At 44.6% G+C, this 20,612-nt stretch overlaps 1 protein-coding gene across 1 annotated transcript in view; it reads right to left on the bottom strand.

The window, feature by feature from the left end:
* Nucleotides 1-20,436, bottom strand: part of LOC137643564 (probable ATP-dependent RNA helicase DHX35) — a 219,407-nt gene extending 198,971 nt beyond the window's left edge. Inside the window, exon 1 of the mRNA XM_068376297.1 lies at nucleotides 20,221-20,436. The gene's annotated coding sequence lies outside the window, so the exon portion shown is untranslated. The remainder of the gene's footprint in view (nucleotides 1-20,220) is intronic.
* Between the last annotated feature and the right edge of the window lie 176 nt (nucleotides 20,437-20,612).

Raw genomic sequence — 20,612 nt, 5'->3', positions numbered from 1 at the left:
GCATGGAACGTCGGAGGTGGAGATGAAGACGACCACGGACAGGAGCACCATCATCAGTCCTCCGAAGAGGAGTCTCTATTAGTGAACTCCCCCGAGGGGGAGAAGTACTCACAGGAGAGACCATTGGACTCAGCTGCCCCCTCGAAGAATGTTCGGAGGGGGGAACTGAGCTTTCAGCAACAACAGCAGGGGGAGTCCTCCGAAGAGGAGTCTATGAGTGTCCTCTCTCACGAACGAGAGAGGTGAACACTTCGTACCAGAGACAAGATGAACTGAAGATGGCGCCCCTTAGGGCCGTTGGATCAGCCAGCTGACCTATAAAGAGCAATCCTGCGAAGAGGAGCTCCTGCAGCTGCTCAGCCCCTTGAGCGTAGCTGCAAGTGCAGCCGACCAGCACCAAGAGCATAGTAGCACGAATTCCATAGTCCATCCTTGCAACCGCTCAGCCCCTTGAGCATGGTTACAAAAGCGGTCGCTCAGCACCAAGAGCATAACTGCCTGAGGACCAGGAAAAAACCAACCAGTAATTATTAAGGTAAGAGAAGTCTCCTCCCCCTCCCCCCCAGGGGAAAAAACTCATACCTGGGAAGGGGACCTCCCTCGGAAGGGAAGTTACCCACCCATGGAGGCGAACCTCCTGAGCGTTCTAAGATGAACTAAGGAGCTGACAGTTGTCACGGGAGAACTTATAGGAGAAGGGAACACGCCCATGACGAAGTCCTAGGGAGGAGGCAGTCTCCCCAGGCCAAAACAGGACAGCTCTGCTTCGTTGGCACATTAGGCAAACTTAAAACTAGATCGTTAACTGTGAAAATAAATAATTAGTTAACATTCATTCCCCCGGGGGAACTCCGAAGAGGAACCCCGAGGGAAAAGAACATAAGAATTACACACCAGGTATGCGCCCTCCTCCCCCACTGACACTCACGGGGAAGGGGGGGGAAGGCGGAGAACTGTAACAAAAACAGAATTATAACAATTATAATTATGTAATTCATCTAAGAATGTTCACTAATAGTAAGAACGAATGAACCCTGAAGAGAAGCGTTCTACACAGAAGCTGAAAAGTTAACAAATACAATTAGATTTCATTAAAAATAATTGAGACAAAATAAACGAAGTAGCAACTCAACCCGCAAAGGGAAGAAAGCTACCGTAATACGTAGTGGTAGTAAAAGGGTGAATGACCGAGAGAGAGAGAGAGAGACCGTAGTCAAACTAAACTCCCATGTTCCCTTCGCTGAAAGTCCAAGTTCCCCGTAGGGAAGGAGGAATAGCGGGAGAAAACAGATGAATAAATAAAGTCCAGCGATGACGAATCCCCACGGCGCCCGAGAATCGGAAGCCAAAGGAACGACCAAAGGACCAAGGGAGAGATCGCCACCCATGAAATGTCACCGTGGTGGCCTGGAACTACACGGAGATGTTGACGTACACTAAACACACACAGCACAAACACTGAAAAGGAAACTTACTGTATTTCTATACTCAAATATATACATAAACATAAGAAATTATATTTTGATTATAAAATAAATTTTTGAAAATACTTACCCGGTGAATATATAATAGCTGACGTCTCCGACGGCTCGACAGATTCCAAAAACTCGCGAGCGATCGCCGTGAAGGTTGCGGGTGTGACCACCAGCGCCGACTATCGGCCAGATACCGCATATACTTGTCAACATCTCCAGTTCTTCTCAGTCCCCTAGGTCTCTATCGGGGAGGAAGGGAGGGCCTTTAATTTATATATTCACCGGGTAAGTATATTCAAAAATTTATTTTATAATCAAAATATCATTTTTAAATATTAAACTTAGCCGGTGAATATATAATAGCTGATTCACACCCAGGGTGGTGGGTAGAGACCAGTATTAATACAATAAAGGCGTATATGCTCAAGAGTTTTTGACAACTATTAAAAAAACAGACTTAAGTATAGGTACCTGGTAAGGGAGCAGACTCTGATTATTACTCTGCCTCATTAGTCCGCTATCCTCACGAAGCCCAGCGATCCTCTTAGGATGCTGAAAGACTCCCAGGAGCTGCTATAACCAGGGTGAACACCCCTATAACAGGACCTCATCAATACCCTTAATCTGGGCGCTCTCAAGAAACAATATTTTGACCACCCGCCAAATCAAAAAGATTGCGAAAGACTTCTTAGTCTCTCGTACAACCCAAAATAAGATTAAAAATTTCTAGAGTAGATTAAAAGGATATTGGGATTAAGGGAATGTAGTGGTAGAGCCTTCACCCACTACTGCACTCGCTGCTATGAATGGTCCCAGTGTGTAGCAGTCCTCATAAAGAGTCTGGACATCTTTCAAGTAATATGAAGCGAAAACCGACTTGCCTCTCCAAAAGGTCGCGTCCATAATACTTTTAATGGGTCTATTTTGCTTAAACGCTACAGAAGTTGCTATCGCTCTAACTTCATGAGTCTTGACTTTAAGTAAATTATGATCCTTCTCACTTAATTGAGAGTGTGCCTCCCGAATCAAAAGTCTAATAAAATATTCTTAGACATGGGCAAAGAGGGCTTTTTAACGGAGCACCATAAAGCCTCTGAACAACCTCGTCGCGGTTTAGTTGTGGATAAACAAAATTTAAGAGCTCTAACGGGGCACAGCACTCTTTCAACTTCATTCCCCACAATCTCAGAAAGACTGGGGATTTCAAATGATTTAGGCCAAGGACGAGACGGAAGTTCATTCTTGGCCAAAAAAACCAAGTTGAAGAGCGCATACTGCTTTATTAGCGGAGAAGCCGATGTTCTTGCTAAAAGCATGTATCTCACTAACCCTTTTAGCCGAAGCCAAGCTCACCAAAAAAAAGTGTCTTGAGGGTAAGATCCTTCAGGGAGGCTGAATTTAATGGTTCAAACCTGTCTGACATAAGGAACTGTAGGACCACGTCCAAGTTCCAAGCAGGAGTCGAAATACGATGCTCTTTGGAAGTCTCGAAAGACTTAAGCAGGTCTTGGAGATCTTTGTTATTAGAAAGATCCAAACCCTTATGCCTGAAAACAGAAGCTAACATGCTTCTGTAGCCTTTAATGGTGGATGCAGAGAGGTAGCGACCGTTTCTCAGGTAAGGCAGAAAATCCGCAATCTGGGCTACAGAGGCACTTGGAAGAGGAAATAGAGGAGGACTTGCACCAGTCTCTAAATACCTCCCATTTCGACTGATAGATCCTGATGGTAGAGGATCTTCTAGCCCTCGCGATCGCTCTAGCAGCCTCCTTCGAAAACCCTCGAGCTCAAGAGAGTCTTTCGATAGTCTGAAGGCAGTTAGACGAAGCGTGGGGAGGCTTTGATGAAATCTCTTTACGTAAGGCTGTCGCAAGAGATCCATCCGTAACGGCAGACTTCTTGGAACGTCTACTAGCCATAGAAGTACCTCTGTGAACCACTCTCTCGCGGGCCAGAGTAGAGCAACCAATGTCAACCTGGTCCCTTCGTGAGAGGTGAACTTCTGCAGCACCTTGTTTAGGATCTTGAAAGGTGGAAAGGCATAAACGTCCAGGTGAGACCAGTCCAGCAGGAAAGCGTCTATGTGGGCTGCCTCTGGATCTGGAACTGGAAAGCAGTAAGTCGAGAGCCTCTTTGTCAGTGAAGTCGCAAAAAGATCTATGGTGGGTTGACCCCATGTCATCCATAGCTTCTCGCACACAGTCTTATGCAACGTCCACTCCATGGAGATGACTTGTCCTCTTCTGCTGAGGCAGTCCGCCAAGACATTCATTTTACCTTGCACAAATCTCGCCAAAGGAGAGATGTTACTTGCCTTAAATGGAGTTCCTTCTGATCCGTGGATCAAAGACCCGAGCATTCCAGACCGTCCAGTAGAGCTCCCTAACCCAAATCCGATGCATCTGAATACAACACATGGTTTGGGTTCTTGATCGCAAGAGAAAGACCTTCTCGAAGTCTGATGTTCCTGTCCCACCAAGTCAGACATGTCTAGACTGAGTTGGAGATTGGGAAAGAGATACTCTCTAAGCCCTTCTCCTTGTTCCAATGGTTTAGGTGAAGTTGGAGAGGGCATAGGTTGAGTCTCCCCAGAGAGATAAACTACTCCAGCGATGAAAGAGTTCCCACGAGGCTAGTTCAAACTCTTACAGAGCAACTGTTTTTCTCTTGCAAGTGAAGGACTTTTAACAGAGCTTGTTCCATTCTTGTGGGAGACGAAAAGGCCCGAAAAATCAGACACTGTATCTCCATTCCCAAATAAAAAATAGTCTGGGATGGGGTACTGTAAGTTACGACTTCTCTACGTTCACTATGAGACCTAGCTCCTTGGTTAGGTCTAATGTCCATTAGAGGCTCTCCAGACAGCGATATAATGACGACGCCCTGATTAGCCAGTCGTCAAAATAAAGGGAGGCTCTGAATCCTCAAAAAATGTAGAAAGCTTGCTACATTTTGCAAGGGCCTTGTAAAAACAAGAGGAGCAGGAATGAGGCCGAAGTACAGTGCTCGAAATTGGTACATTACTTTCCCGTCCACAAACCTCAGATGTTGTTGAAAGTTTGGATGAATTGGGATGAGGAAGTATGCATCCTGAAGGTCGAGAGAGACCATCCAGTCGCCTTCCCTTACTGCTGCCAAGACAGATTTGGTAGTCTTCATCGTGAAGTTTGTCTTGACAATGAACACATTGAGCGCACTTACATCTTAAGTACTCCTGCAGTGAACGTGGCTGCCAGATCATTGGAGCCATCCCTGATAGCCTTGTTCCTGCAGTGAACGTGGCTGTCAGATCATTGGAGCCATCCCTGATAGCCTTGTTCATGCATGACATAATTGTACAGCAATACATTGACAGCTGGAGAGACCTTCTTACTTAAGGCTCCCAGGGACCAATCCAACAAATAAAAACTTCAAACGCTCGAAAAAACTCCTAACAGGAGATGGTCTAGCTCTGAAGCCGACCATAAAATCTTGGAGCGTCTCATGGCTAGACGACGAGGAGAGTCCACAAGGCTTAAGAAGTCTCCCTGGGCAGAGGCAGGTACTCCCAAGCCGAGAACTTCTCCTCGAGCTTCTCCTGTGTCACACCAGATGCCCGAGCGAGAAGCTAATTAAGAAGGAGGAAAAGCAAAAGCAGACTTTCCTAAACTTCTACTGGATTCCAACCAGTCTCCCAGTAAGAGCATGGCCCTCTTGGAAGAACAAGAGAGAACTGACTTCGTAAAAGCAGGCGTCGAAGAAAGTCTAGGACAAAATTTCACTAAAGAAATTCATAATTAAAATACAAGGGATTGTTGGACCACCCTAGGTTACTCCTCTTCTGAATGACTCCCCAAAGGTACATTAGTTGAAAGGGGGTCATCAACTTCTTCAGAAGGCACATCATCTGATAAAACTAAAGTCTTGCGAGAAGGAGATTTATATTCAGAATGACGTGAAGGAAAAGCCTGACAGGCTACATCCACTTGTATATGAACAGAAGTTAAAGTTGGAGGGTCGATGTCACGTTGTGACTGCAGAGAATGGTATTCTACTACATGTCGTGACAGAAGTAACTGACGTTCAAACGTCCCGTAGTAACAGCGGTGACTGCTGTTCGATGCTATAGCGTGACTACGATGACTGACCCTCGACGTCACGTCATGTCTACGGCGTCCACCGCTCAACGTCACGTTCTGCATCTCAACGTCACGCTGTGACTGCGGTGGCTGACGTTCAAAGCGATCAAAGTTACGTCGAGATTTATGCTCCGCATCTCGCTTAACAGCAAAGCTGTCACTAGAGATAACGTCAGCGTGGCATAACAAAGCTCGTCTAGAAGGTTGAAGACCCGAATCACGTATCCCAGAACCGTGACGTACAAAAAGCAAAGGATCCTTTCGCACAGGAACAGGATCGAAAGCTTCTATTGAAGAAGAAAGCTTTAACAGCATATCTAACTTCGGATCAACCTGTGACTGCAGTGGCTGACGTTCAAACGTCACGTAGTAAACAGCAGTGACTGCTGATCGATGCTATATCGAGACTACGGTGACTGACACTCGACGTCACGTTGTGTCCCAGCGTCCACCGCTCAACGTCACGTCGAGTCTGTGGCAGAAACGTCTGTACATGAACGTCATCGCTATGAACGGGACTCTTATTATGACTACAGCTAGGACGTTGAACTTGTTCTGAAGGAACTAATAATCGTTTCAACCGTCTCGAAACTATACGCCCAGGCTTTTAAAGAGATGAATCATCGGAAGACGAGGAGAAACTTCGTCTCTCCTCTCTTATGGCAAGGACGTGCTTGCCGAGCAACGTCTGATACCTTTGAGGGAACGTCTGTTCGTTGGTTTACACTCCTCACTCCCTTAGGTCCTACGACATTCCTTCTCCCTGGTGCAGGGGAGCCTGAAAGAGGTCTCGGACTAGGCAAGTGACAAGCACGAACAAACGAACCCTCCGCAACACAGAACATGTTTTTTGCACTTACTTCACTGATATCGTATTTTTCAATAATTTCACATTAGACATGAATAAAACTGATTTCTACCTGAAGCACGCAATTCTCCCTTACATCAAAAGGTTAGAATTGCGAAATGAGTCGTATATTGTAAGCACATTAGTACAAAATGAAACACACATGCAAAAATCAATAAACATATACATATATATCGAATAAAACGAAAATATATAAAGTTAAAAAGATCAGTGACTGGGGAGGAGACTAAACACTAGTTCACTAAGGACTACGTTTTCAATCTCTCACCGTACAGTGCCTTGGGACGAGAATAAAAATGATATTTTAATTATAAAATAAATTTTTGAATATACTTACCCGGTGAATATGTAATAGCTGCAACTCTGTTGCTCGACAGACACATACAGTAAAAACTCGCCAGCGATCGCTATACAGGTTGCGGGTGTGCCCACCAGCGCCAACTGTCGGCCAGATACCACTCTCGATGTAAACAAAGACTCAATTTCTTCTCATCCCACTGCGTCTCTACTGGGGAGGAAGGGAGGGTCGTTTAATTTATATATTCACCGGGTAAGTATATTCAAAAATTTATTTTATAATTAAAATATCATTTTTAAATATTTAACTTAGCCGGTGAATATATAATAGCTGATTCACACCCAAGGAGGTGGGTAGAGACCAGATCAATATGTTTACATCGTATAAGCTGAGAGTTTTTTTATTTCATTTTGACAGTTATCAATATAACAAAACCAAAATAAATAGGTACCTGGTAAGGAAGTCGACTTAGACGATTACTCTGCCTTGTAAGTACGTCTTCCTTACGGAGCCCAGCGATCCTCTTAGGATGCTGACAGACCCCCAGGAGCTGAAGTATCAAGGGCTGCAACCCATACAACAGGACCTCATCAAACCTCTAATCTGGGCGCTCTCAAGAAATGACTTTGACCACCCGCCAAATCAACCAGGATGCGAAAGGCTTCTTAGCCTTCCGGACAACCCATAAAAACAACATTAAAACATTTCAAGAGACAGATTAAAAGGATATGGAATTAGGGAATTGTAGTGGTTGAGCCCTCACCCACTACTGCACTCACTGCTACGAATGGTCCCAGTGTGTAGCAGTTCTCGTAAAGAGACTGGACATCTTTCAAGTAAAATGACGCGAACACTGACTTGCTTCTCCAATAGGTTGCGTCCATGATACTTTGCAGAGATCTATTTTGCTTAAAGGCCACGGAAGTTGCTACAGCTCTAACCTCGTGCGTCTTAACCTTAAGCAAAGATCGGTCTTCCTCACTCAAGTGTGAATGAGCTTCTCGTATTAACAATCTGATAAAATATGACAAAGCATTCTTTGACATACGCAAGGATGGTTTCTTAACCGAACACCATAACGCTTCAGATTGGCCTCGTAGAGGTTTAGTACGAGCTAAGTAGAACTTAAGAGCTCTAACAGGGCATAAGACTCTTTCTAGTTCATTGCCTACGATCTCCGATAAGCTGGGAATATCGAAAGATTTAGGCCAAGGACGAAAAGGTAGCTCATTTTTGGCTAGAAAACCAAGTTGCAGAGAACAAGAAGCTTTTTCTGACGAAAATCCGATGTTCTTGCTGAAGGCATGAAGCTCACTGACTCTTTTAGCCGAGGCTAAGCATACCAGGAAAAGAGTCTTAAGAATGAGATCTTTCAGGGAGGCTGACTGTAAAGGCTCAAACCTGTCTGACATGAGGAATCTTAGGACCACGTCTAAATTCCACCCAGGAGTAGCCGAACGACGCTTCTTAGTGGTCTCGAAAGACTTAAGGAGGTCTTGCAGATCTTTATTGTTGGAAAGATCTAAGCCTCTATGCCGGAAGACCGAGGCCAACATGCTTCTGTAGCCCTTGATAGTGGGAGCTGAAAGGGATCGTCCTTTTCTCAGGTATAAGAGAAAATCAGCTATTTGGGCTACAGAGGTACTGGTCGAGGATACGGAAACTGACTTGCACCAGTCTCGGAAGACTTCCCACTTCGACTGGTAGACTCTAATGGTAGACACTCTCCTTGCTCTAGCAATCGCACTGGCTGCCTCCTTCGAAAAGCCTCTAGCTCTCGAGAGTCTTTCGATAGTCTGAAGGCAGTCAGACGAAGAGCGTGGAGGCTTTGGTGTACCTTCTTTACGTGTGGCTGACATAGAAGGTCTACTCTTAGAGGAAGACTTCTGGGAACGTTTACTAACCATCGAAGTACCTCGGTGAACCATTCTCTCGCGGGCCAGAGGGGAGCAACTAACGTCAACCTTGTCCCTTCGTGAGAGGCGAATTTCTGCAGTACCTTGTTGACAATCTTGAATGGTGGGAATGCGTAAAGATCCAGATGTGACCAATCTAGGAGGAAGGCATCTATATGTATTGCTGCTGGGTCCGGGACTGGAGAGCAATAGATTGGAAGCCTCTTGGTCAGCGAGGTTGCAAAGAGATCTATGGTGGGTTGACCCCAAATCGCCCAAAGTCTCTTGCACACATCCTTGTGGAGGGTCCATTCGGTTGGAATTACTTGACCTTTCCGACTGAGACAATCTGCTAGGACGTTCAAGTCACCCTGGATGAACCTCGTTACTAGGGAGATGCCTCGATCTTTTGACCAGATACGCAGGTCCCTTGCGATCTCGTACAACGTCAGTGAGTGGGTACCTCCCTGTTTGGAAATGTACGCCAAGGCCGTGGTGTTGTCCGAGTTTACTTCCACCACTTTGCTTCGAAGGAGATACTCGAAGCTTATCAAGGCCAGATGAACCGCCAAAAGCTCCTTGCTGTTGATATGCATGCTCCTCTGACTCGAGTTCCACAGACCTGAGCATTCCCGACCGTCCAGCGTCGCGCCCCAGCCCAAGTCCGATGCGTCCGAGAAGAGAACGTGGTTGGGTATCTGAACTGCCAGGGGAAGACCTTCTCGTAGGCTGATATTGTCCTTCCACCAAGTCAGACAAGACTTTATCTTTTCGGAAATTGGGATCGAGACCGCCTCTAGCGTCTTGTCCTTTTTCCAGTGAAAAGCCAGATGGAATTGAAGAGGACGGAGGTGTAGCCTTCCTAGTGAGACAAATTGCTCCAGGGATGACAGCGTCCCTACCAGACTCATCCACAGCCTGACTGAGCAGCGTTCTTTCTTCAGCATCTTCTGGATGGAGAGCAGGGCTTGATCTATTCTGGGGGCCGACGGAAAAGCCCGAAAAGCTTGACTGTGAATCTCCATCCCTAAATACAGAATAGTTTGGGATGGGACCAGCTGCGACTTTTCCAAATTGACTAGGAGTCCCAATTCCTTGGTCAGATCTAGAGTCCAATTGAGATCCTTCAGACAGCGACGACTGGAAGAGGCTCTGAGAAGCCAGTCGTCCAAATAAAGGGAGGCTCGGATGTCCGATAAGTGGAGGAATTTCGCCACATTCCTCATAAGCCTCGTAAACACGAGAGGAGCTGTGCTTAGGCCAAAGCACAGGGCCCGAAACTGGTACACCACATCTTCGAAGACGAATCTCAGAAAAGGTTGGGGGTCTGAGTGAATGGGGATGTGGAAGTAGGCGTCCCTTAGGTCTAGAGAGACCATCCAGTCTTCCTTTCTGACCGCTGCTAGGACTGACTTTGTGGTCTCCATGGTAAACTTCGTCTTTGTGACAAAGACATTCAGAGCACTAATGTCTTGCACCGGTCTCCAACCTCCTGTCTTCTTTGATACTAGGAAGAGACGGTTGTAAAACCCCGGTGATTGAAGGTCCGAGACTTTGACCACCGCTCCCTTCTCTAGCAAAAGAGACACTTCCAGTTTCAGGGCTTGTCTCTTTTCTTCCTCTCTGTACCTGGGAGAGAGATCGATGGGGGACGTTGCTAGAGGGGGTTTGCGTACAAAAGGGATTTTGTACCCCTCTCTGAGCAACCTCACAGATTGTTGATCTGCGCCTCTCTTCTCCCAGGCTTGCCAGAAGTTCTTGAGTCTGGCACCTACTGCTGTCTGAAGTTGCGGGCAGTCAGACTCTGCCCTTAGAGGACTTGGATCCTTTTCTCTTCCCTCTCTTCCCTTCGGCACGAGCACCTCCCCTGCTGGAGGCTCTGCCACGAAAGGGCGGGATAAACCGAGACGCTGGAGAGTCTATCCTAGATCTAGCAGACAATGCCGGCAAAGGGGGAGCTTTGCGAGCCGAGGACGCAACCAGATCGTGGGTGTTCTTCTGCACTAAAGACAAGGCAATTTCCTTAACCAAGACTTCAGGAAACAGGCACTTGGACAAGGGCGCAAAGAGTAGCTCAGATCTTTGGCATGGCGTCACTCCAACAGACAGGAAAGAACATAGAGACTCTCGTTTCTTCAGGACTCCGGACGTGAATGAAGCGGCAAGTTCGTTGGACCCATCACGGACGGCCTTGTCCATGCAGGACATGATGAGTAAGGAAACATCCTTATCAGCAGAAGAGATTTTCCTACTCAGGGCTCCTAAACACCAGTCTAGGAAGTTAAAGACTTCGAACGCCCTAAATATACCTTTAAGAAGGTGGTCCAGGTCCGAGGGTGACCAACAAATCTTCGAGCGTCTCATGGCAAGGCGGCGGGGAGAGTCTACAAGACTTGAGAAGTCGCCCTGGGCAGAGGCAGGAACTCCCAAGCCGAGAACTTCTCCCGTGGCATACCAGATGCTCGATCTAGACGAGAGTTTAGATGGGGGGAAGGCAAATGCTGTCTTCCCTAAACTCCTCTTGGTCTCTAACCAATCGCCTAACAGCCGTAAAGCTCTCTTGGATGAGCGAGAGAGAACGAGTTTAGTAAAGGCAGGCATGGTAGTAGGAACGCCTAAGACAAACTCTGACGGCGGCGAACGAGGAGCCACAGAAATAAAGTGGTCAGGGAACAACTCCTTAAACACAGCCATGACTTTTCTAAAGTCCAAGGATGGTTGAACTGCTTTAGGCTCATCAAGTTCTGAAGGTTGTTCCTCAGGATGTGGTTCAGCAACGTCCTCATCTGACAGTTCCTCATCCGATAACTGATGAGAAAACGGCAAAGGTGTGGGCAACGTTTGACTCGCCGAGTCCGGTCGCACTGGTGCATACGTGACGGAGCCAGACGCAGCGTCATGGAACTGCTGAACAGTCTGGGAACTGTCAACAACCACAGGTGCGCGAGGACGCACAGCGTCCACCCGAGACTGTTTAGACCGTCTGGGTTGTGCAGTCAACACCATACCGGGTTGCGGAGGTTGACGCACCGTGTCAAAACAAGTCACCTCTGATGGTTGATGCACGTCCTGAACGTCACCAACCACATCCGTGCGTTGCCTAACGTCAACGTGCGGCTGGCAATCCACACTGGGTCGCATCGGTGGAGGTACTACCCCAACTGGTTGACGCGAGAAAGCTACCTCAACGTCAACAGGACGCACAACAGACCGCTTGGATGGTTGTTGGCCAGTAGGTTCAGCGGCAACCTTTTCCGCATTGTAATCCTCCATCAAGGACGCAAGCTTGGACTGCATGTCTTGCAGTAACACCCATTTAGGGGTCTACGGAAGCAGGTGCGGTAACAGACGGGGTGAGCGACTGAGACGGCACAACTTTGCCTCTCTTAGGCGGCGAGCAGTCATCAGATGACGGCAACGGGTCCGAACTGTCCCAGTGGCTACAACCGGGACGTTGGACTTGTCCTGAAAGGACCGACTTACGCTTCAAAGGTCTTGAGACCTTGGGCCAAGGTTTCTTACGAGAAACACCTTCGGACAACGAGGTAAAAATGGGCTCTCTCGTCTTACGTTGGTAGGGGCGATCTTGGAGAGATACGCCTGATACCATAGAGGGAACGTCTGTTCGCTGGTCAAGGCCTCTCGAACCCATGAGTCGTACGACATTGCTTCTCCCCTGGGCTTGGGAGCTTGCAAGAGGTCCCGGACTAGGAGGACGACAGGCACGAACAGACGAACCCTCGAGCGCAACACTGTTCACAACACTTTGCGTAACACTAGGCACTTTGACACTATCCTTCGTGGCACTTTGGCACTTGAGTTCCTTAACGTCCGCCATGAGTTGATTTCGGTCACTTGCTAAAGACTCAACTCTCTCCCCCAAGGCATGAATAGCACGCATCATGTCTGCCATCGACGGTTCCTGAGTGCTAGGAGGGGGGTTAGGAACAACCACTACAGGGGAAGGATTAGGTTCAGGGGCATGTGGAGAGGAAAAATCTACCGACCTAGAAGAACTTCTCCTTACCCTATCTCTCTCTAGTCTGCGTGTATATTTCTCAAATTCGATAAAATCGAATTCCGAAAGGCCCACGCATTCCTCACACCGATCTTCCAATTGACAGGTTTTACCCCGACAATTGGAACAAACAGTGTGAGGGTTGAGAGAAGCCTTTGGAAGACGCCTATGACAGTCCCTAGCATTACATTTTCTGAACTTGGGAACTTGTGAAGGGTCAGCCATTTTGAATTAGTCAAGGGAAAATTCCAAAAAATGATCAAGTCATCAACAATTAATCCGATCCAAAAAAAGAGTTCAAGGATTTATTTGAAGAAAAACACCTGTACTGCGAAAGCTCAAACCAAATTAAAGTACTTCACCAAATAAGATGGGAAAAACTCCAGGTTCAACAGCGAGTAAAGTACGTCTTGTCGACACGTCGACAGAGAAGAAATTGAGTCTTTGTTTACATCGAGAGTGGTATCTGGCCGACAGTTGGCGCTGGTGGGCACACCCGCAACCTGTATAGCGATCGCTGGCGAGTTTTTACTGTATGTGTCTGTCGAGCAACAGAGTTGCAGCTATTATATATTCACCGGCTAAGTTAAATATTTAAAAACTAAAACGTTTTATCCTCTCTCCCCGTACAGAGACTTGGGACGAGAGTAAAAAAACTGAATCGAGAACAACGTTACTCGCTCCCAAACTCCTTGTACAGAGACTTGGGACGAGAATAAAGATCGGATCGTTCTCTCTTTCTCTCTCTCTCTCTCTTGTCACACACAAGAGAATGGCCCACTCACCCTTCGTTAATAACAGGTTATTTGACCAAAGGAAAAAACTGAAAGGACTAAGAAATTGAAAATTAACAAGTTCATTTAAATTAGTATCTAAAACACTTCAGTTTGAAAGAAGAATGAACAAAACGTCAAAATCGATTTACTCTTTCTGCAAAGTGAAACCGTGATTCTCTCTTTCTCTATCGTAACGATAGAGCGCAAACTGCGTAGCATAAATAAACCAAACGTTAGTTCATCTTTGAAAAAACAGCACGAAGACTATTCAAAGAATATATTTCTTAAAATATTTTCTAAAAAATATTAATCTCATAACTCTTACAGAGCAATTGATTTAAACTTAACAAAAATAAAAGTTGAATGGGCTCAACGTTGTTTAACTTCGTTTTCCAAGTTAGGACCGCCTACAAGGAATAGGTAAAGGCCGCATATAAACAAAACATAAAATTTATCTTGATGTTTAGTATAAATGGAAAGCTAATCGAAGAGGCCTAATAAAGGCGGGTGAGATATAAAATATATAGAGGAAAATCTATAAATATCAACAATAATTTATAAAGTGATAAAATAATTACTAAAAGCCTTAAACACACTTCCGTACACTGAGGGAAGGGTCATCCATCTTTTCTCTATGGAAAAACCAGAGATTAAAAAAAAAAAAAGCAAGGGCAAAACACTTTTCCTCTCCTTTCAAAAGCATTTCTTTTGAAGATAGTATTGAATAATCCAACACGGCGAAAGCAATAAAACCAAAACCAAGTACTTCACCAATTCGGTAGAAAACTCGAGGTCATAAAGCGAGCGGAACCAACTTGTCGACAAGACCGACAGAGAAGAACTGGAGATGTTGACAAGTATATGCGGTATCTGGCCGATAGTCGGCGCTGGTGGTCACACCCGCAACCTTCACGGCGATCGCTCGCGAGTTTTTGGAATCTGTCGAGCCGTCGGAGACGTCAGCTATTATATATTCACCGGCTAAGTTTAATATTTAAATTTTTTATAGATATATATTAAGTATAAGAAAAGTAAGTAATTAAGTAAAGACAAAACATTAATGGCTGCCATGCGAGGGCGGGAACAGACAAGTCTGCCCACCGTCCAAGCCAAAAGCAAAGTGGGTCAGTTCACTGGTGTGTGAGGGGGGAGGGGTAGCTAGCTACCCCTCCCCTACCCCCTCGCTAGCTAGCGAGAGGGTAGTTAACCCTCGTTAAAAAACTAATGGCTCGTCATTTCAGCTACGCTGAAAGTAATACCCTATGTAAATAGCGTAGTTTGTATTTCGGTTACGGAACAAAAAGAAAAATGAAGCAGAGGGAAAGACAATGCCTCCCTTCCCAAGCCAAAAGCAAAGTGGGTTCACAGCCTAGGCATGTAGGCTAAGTGAGTGGGGTAGCAACTAGCCCCCATTCCCCCACTAACTTGAGGGTGGATGGTTAACCTTACTATAAGTCTAATGGCTCATCTTTCAGCTAAGCCGAAAGTAATATCCCTATAAATAGCGATGATCTATATAGAGTGACTAAACAAGTTATTTTAGAAAAGAAAATGCCAGTAAGACTCAAAATGAAGATCTGCAAGTATTTTGAACTCCATAACCAACAACACCAGGCTACTACTAACTTAGTTATTATTTTCCTTAAAAATTTGCTTTCATTCTTTTAGTTCTATATATGTCTAAGATTTGTTTTAATCTGCACCCTTGACACAAGATGATCCTGAGCATAGTTCATAAAATTCCTAACAGGGCTGAATTCTGTCCAAACTTAGATTTCCCGTTTTCTTAGCACAGGTTCCTAACTGCTCGTTCAGTAAAATAAGTTTGCAAGTACTCAGTCACATAATACAGTAAATAAGTGTAAAGCTTCTAAGCTTATACTTATTACTGTAACAGCTTTTTTACCTGTATCATTAAAAAAAAATCTAATTAAAATTTTGATCTGTAATTTTATCCCTTTCTACCTTGAAATTGTTTGGTAAACATTTTCAGCTTCCAAAGATCTTTTTACTGTCACATAACTTTCCCATAGCCAATTTTGTACCTGCATATCTGCATATGCTAGCTCCGTCTTTAACCATTTAAACGGTTCTACTTCGATGTTCATCTACAGCAAATGTGTTTAATGGGATCACACCACACAAGCAGCCATTTCTTTCTTGAAGGGAATAAGAGGTGTTGATACCATAACTTGAATGGTTTTGCCCACAGAAAAATGTACTTTTCAAGTTTTAGGGATGGGTAAATCTAGGAAATAGCAGAAAAAAAAAATATAAAAGGGAGGTTGGGTGGGAGTAAAAAATGGTTACAACTTGTCCTTAACTATGCTATGTATATACAGGGTTGTGACTTGTCTTGGGCTATGCTAAGAGCAAGGTCGTCGAAGAGGGGAGGTGCAGGAGTGGTATAGCATCCGCTGGCAGGTAAGGATAAAAGTCCCATGTTAGGTTAGGTACTGAATATACAGTATAGGATAGCTCATAAACCTGTGATTATTTCTTTAAAATTAAGTTTTTTGAGTTATAACTTCTAAAATCTTAAAATGTATATACGAGCAATTTGGTAATTTTGTATTGTATTACAGGGTAAGATTTCAAACAAAAAATATATGTTTTCCTATAGTAACTAACGTGAATTAACCGAATTTGATGTTCATTTCAATCGGAAACAAACAGATCAACCAATTCGGCTAACTTTGAGTTGCACGGTGCCACTTCTCTTACGAATGTACTGCGAACGATAACATTAGCAACGTTACCAATAATACACAGTGTTACCAACGTTGACGTAAGGTACACAGAGTTACCAACGGCACGCTGACATTACTAACGATAGTAATGATAAATATTTCCATACGTATTTTAAATAATTTCTCCATATAAGTTTTACTCAATATATAAAATGTACAAAAAAGGGCACAGAACCTAACAAACCCACCTAACCTAGCCTAGTAGTATGACAGGTCACAAAATAACATTTGATCTACACCGGACGTTGGCAGCACTGGTTACTGTATTTTTTCATGACACAATCTTTGCAACGGCACCTCCAAAATTTATCCAGATATACGGTTTTGTATTTTCCTCTGGTTATTATAATTTCAAGAAGGTAATGTATAGAGAAGAAAAGGCTGGTTTTACGTTTATATATCAATTCCCCAGTATGTTTTCCCCAACCAAAACCCCGAATTCCCACTGGGGGTCCCCCATTATCGGAGGATATAGATGTATATATATTTCTGAAACTATTCATTTGCGACGGAAACGAGTGTCATTTTCGAAGAGAGTATGATTTTTTCTATAAGAAAAAGTAGTTGTTTTCCTAAGTTACATTGCCCTGTAATACACTACAATGAAACCAATTTGAAAAATACACATTTCTGTCACCACTTTTTGGTAAATTTTTAGTTTCAGCCAAATTTGGAAAAATGCAATAAAAATATATTTGTTGCATCAGAAATAGTGTGGTTTCAATGAATTTAACGTTTATTTTGACTGCAAACCAACCGATTTAGAGATTTACTATGTATACCCTAGTTCATCCCACCAATTATGGGGGACACCCTTTGGGAACCGGGGTTTTGGGTGGGGGAAGGGGGGGGAGGGTGTTGGGGCATTGAATGATATTTGCAATAAATGAATAATTAATGTTCCAGCACCCCTCCCCCATACCCCTAACTAGGCCTACCGGGGGGAGGGGGGTAGGGCCCCCCAGCGACCCCCCCTTAAAGCCACAGTAATTTTCAGGGCACCACAGAACCTAACAAACCCACCTAACCTAACCTAGGGGCCCTGTACCCCTACCGGGGGGGGGCTTCGCCCCCCTTGCGATCCCCCCTTAAGGCCACAGTAATTTTCAGGGCACCACAGAACCTAACAAACCCACCTAACCTAACCTAGGGGCCCTGTACCCCTACCGGGGGGGGGGGGGGGGGCTTCGCCCCCCCTGCGACCCCCCTTATGGCCACAGTAATTTTCAAGGCACCACAGAACCTAACAAACCCACCTAACCTAACCTAGGGGCCCTGTACCCCTACCGGGGGGGGCTTCGCCCCCCTGCGACCCCCCCTTAAGGCCACAGTAATTTTCAGGGCACCACAGAACCTAACAAACCCACCTAACCTAACCAAGGGGCCCTGTACCCCTACCGGGGAGGGCTTCGCCCCCCTGCGACCCCCCCTTTAACCAGGGGTAAATTTGAATATATATATTTTGTTAAATCACTTCTTACCTTAAACGGAAGATGACGATGAAGATGTGGAAGGTTGTGGTTGACCCTCTTCTGAATCATCAAGTACTGGAATACGTTCAGATTTAGTACAATACCACACATGTCTATCCTCACGAAAATGTAAAGGCGAATCACATTTACCACACTGGACACTTAGGCCTAAAGGTAATACGGAATGCTCCCTTAGAAAACGATTCACTACTTCAGGAGTTCCATTATAATTCCCATGAAATCGGCCGATCACATCAAAATAGGAATAACGACATATTTCACACAACCGTACCGGAGGATCCATGACAGTAAAGTGACGTGTGAAGAAAATATAGAAACCGGAACTTTTGAAAACCGAAAACAAACGACAATCACGGGTTTCTCCCATAATGAAATAGGGAAAAAAACAAAATAGTATCGTTTACAATGTTATATTGCACGAAAAACAGATCCTTGAAACAAGACTGAGAGACCAATGAATCGTCCAATAATAACCCTTGAAAAGAACCCAGTAGTATTTTGATTGGAGGAGCGACATTAGTGGGAGGAGCAAATGCGCATTCAAGTAAATATTGTCACATTACGCAATGGGGCGGAGCCAAGTAAGATGAAAACAGACATACAAACGAACAAGAGCTACCTTGCGTGCCCATGGAAAGATATACACTAAACTTAGAAAAAGTCAAGACCTTCAATTCCTGAAATATTTTTTTTCTCTGTAAGTATGCATTAGCGACAATAATGTATTGAGAAGAAGTGTTTTGTTATCACGTGCTTTACTAGGAAAATATATTAATATAATACATTTCCCGGTAAAGTTTTGGATTCAACCAAATTGGGAAATGTATTATATTAATATATTTTCCTAGTAAAGCACGTGATAACAAAACACTTCTTCTCAATACATTATTGTCGCTAATGCATACTTACAGAGAAAAAAAATATTTCAGGAATTGAAGGTCTTGACTTTTTCTAAGTTTAGTGTTTATCTTTCCATGGGCACGCAAGGTAGCTCTTGTTCGTTTGTATGTCTGTTTTCATCTTACTTGGCTCCTCCCCATTGCGCAATGTGACAACATTTGCTTGAATGCGCATTTGCTCCTCCCACTAATGTCGCTCCTCCAATCAAAATACTACTGGGTTCTTTTCAAGGGTTATTATTGGACGATTCATTGGTCTCTCAGTCTTGTTTCAAGGATCTGTTTTTCGTGCAATATAACATTGTAAACGATACTCTTTTGTTTTTTTCCCTATTTCATTATGGGAGAAACCCGTGATTGTCGTTTGTTTTCGGTTTTCAAAAGTTCCGGTTTCTATATTTTCATCACACGTCATTTTACTGTCATGGATCCTCCGGTACGGTTGTGTGAAATATGTCGTTATTCCTATTTTGATGTGATCGGCCGATTTCATGGGAATTATAATGGAACTCCTGAAGTAGTGAATCGTTTTCTAAGGGAGCATTCCGTATTACCTTTAAGTGTCCAGTGTGGTAAATGTGATTCGCCTTTACATTTTCGTGAGGATAGACATGTGTGGTATTGTACCAAATCTGAACGTATTCCAGTATTTGATGATTCAGAAGAGGGTCAACCACAACCTTCCACATCTTCATCGTCATCTTCCGTTTAAGGTAAGAAGTGATTTAACAAAATATATATATTCAAATTTACCCCTGGTTAAAGGGGGGGTCGCAGGGGGGGCGAAGCCCCCCCCGGTAGGGGTACAGGGCCCCTAGGTTAGGTTAGGAGGGTTTGTTAGGTTCTGTGGTGCCTTGAAAATTACTGTGGCCATAAGGGGGGGTCGCAGGGGGGGCGAAGCCCCCCCCGGTAGGGCTACAGGGCCCCTAGGTTAGGTTAGGTGGGTTTGTTAGGTTCTGTGGTGCCTTGAAAATTACTGTGGCCATAAGGGGGGGTCGCAGGGGGGGCGAAGCCCCCCCCCCGGTAGGGGTACAGGGCCCCTAGGTTAGGTTAGGTGGGTTTGTTAGGTTCTGTGGTGCCCTGAAAATTACTGTGGCTTTAAGGGGGGGTCGCTGGGGGGCCCTACCCCCCTCCCCCGGTAGGCCTAGTTAGGGGTATGGGGGAGGGGTGCTGGAACATTAATTATTAATTTATTGCAATTATCATTCAATGCCCCAACACCCTCCCCCCCCTTCCCCCACCCAAAACCCCGGTTCCCAAAGGGTGTCCCCCATAATTGGTGGGATGAACTAGGGTATACATAGTAAATCTCTAAATCGGTTGGTTTGCAGTCAAAATAAACGTTAAATTCATTGAAACCACACTATTTCTGATGCAACAAATATATTTTTATTGCATTTTTCCAAATTTGGCTGAAACTAAAAATTTACCGTAGAGACACCTTAACTGCTCTTATTTCCTTTATTAGGAATATTGTACTACAATAAAATTTTACCCTCTTCCTGGTAACAATAACCTCTGATTCGGATAAATTAGTTCTAATCACCATCTAAACCATTACTATAAAGTTGCATTGCATTGTTATGTTACATTATAATTGTCCAAATCCATAGTTTCTGCATCCACTTACTGATAAAACAGAACCTGGAGTAAACTTCGTTGCCAGTTTGTGTGAATGAAGCCAGAACGAAGAATGGTAAGTATAACACTCTATCAAATAGGTGTGATAGACTGATAGTCTATTCAATGATGAAAACGTTTAAATGCCCTGCACTGCCACTACGTTAAATTTGACGAGGCTGGACTTCAGTTCCTCGTTGCTCTCTCCACAATAACACAGACATTGATTGTGGGCACACAACTAGAAGAAGCGCAGTAGTTGCAATCTGCAGAAAATTAACTGCCACTAGATACCTACGACACAGACAGCACAGATTGCATGCTTATGCTTCTAAATTCCTGAGTCTAACATATCAGGAAACTTCTTTAGTTGGTGTTTCTAATTTCCCCAATTCTTATGAC

The sequence above is a fragment of the Palaemon carinicauda genome, chromosome 7 (genome assembly GCF_036898095.1).
Source record: "Palaemon carinicauda isolate YSFRI2023 chromosome 7, ASM3689809v2, whole genome shotgun sequence".
Lineage (NCBI taxonomy): Eukaryota > Metazoa > Arthropoda > Malacostraca > Decapoda > Palaemonidae > Palaemon > Palaemon carinicauda.
Note: the sequence above shows the minus strand (reverse complement) of the source record. Positions and strands in the feature narration are given on the sequence as shown.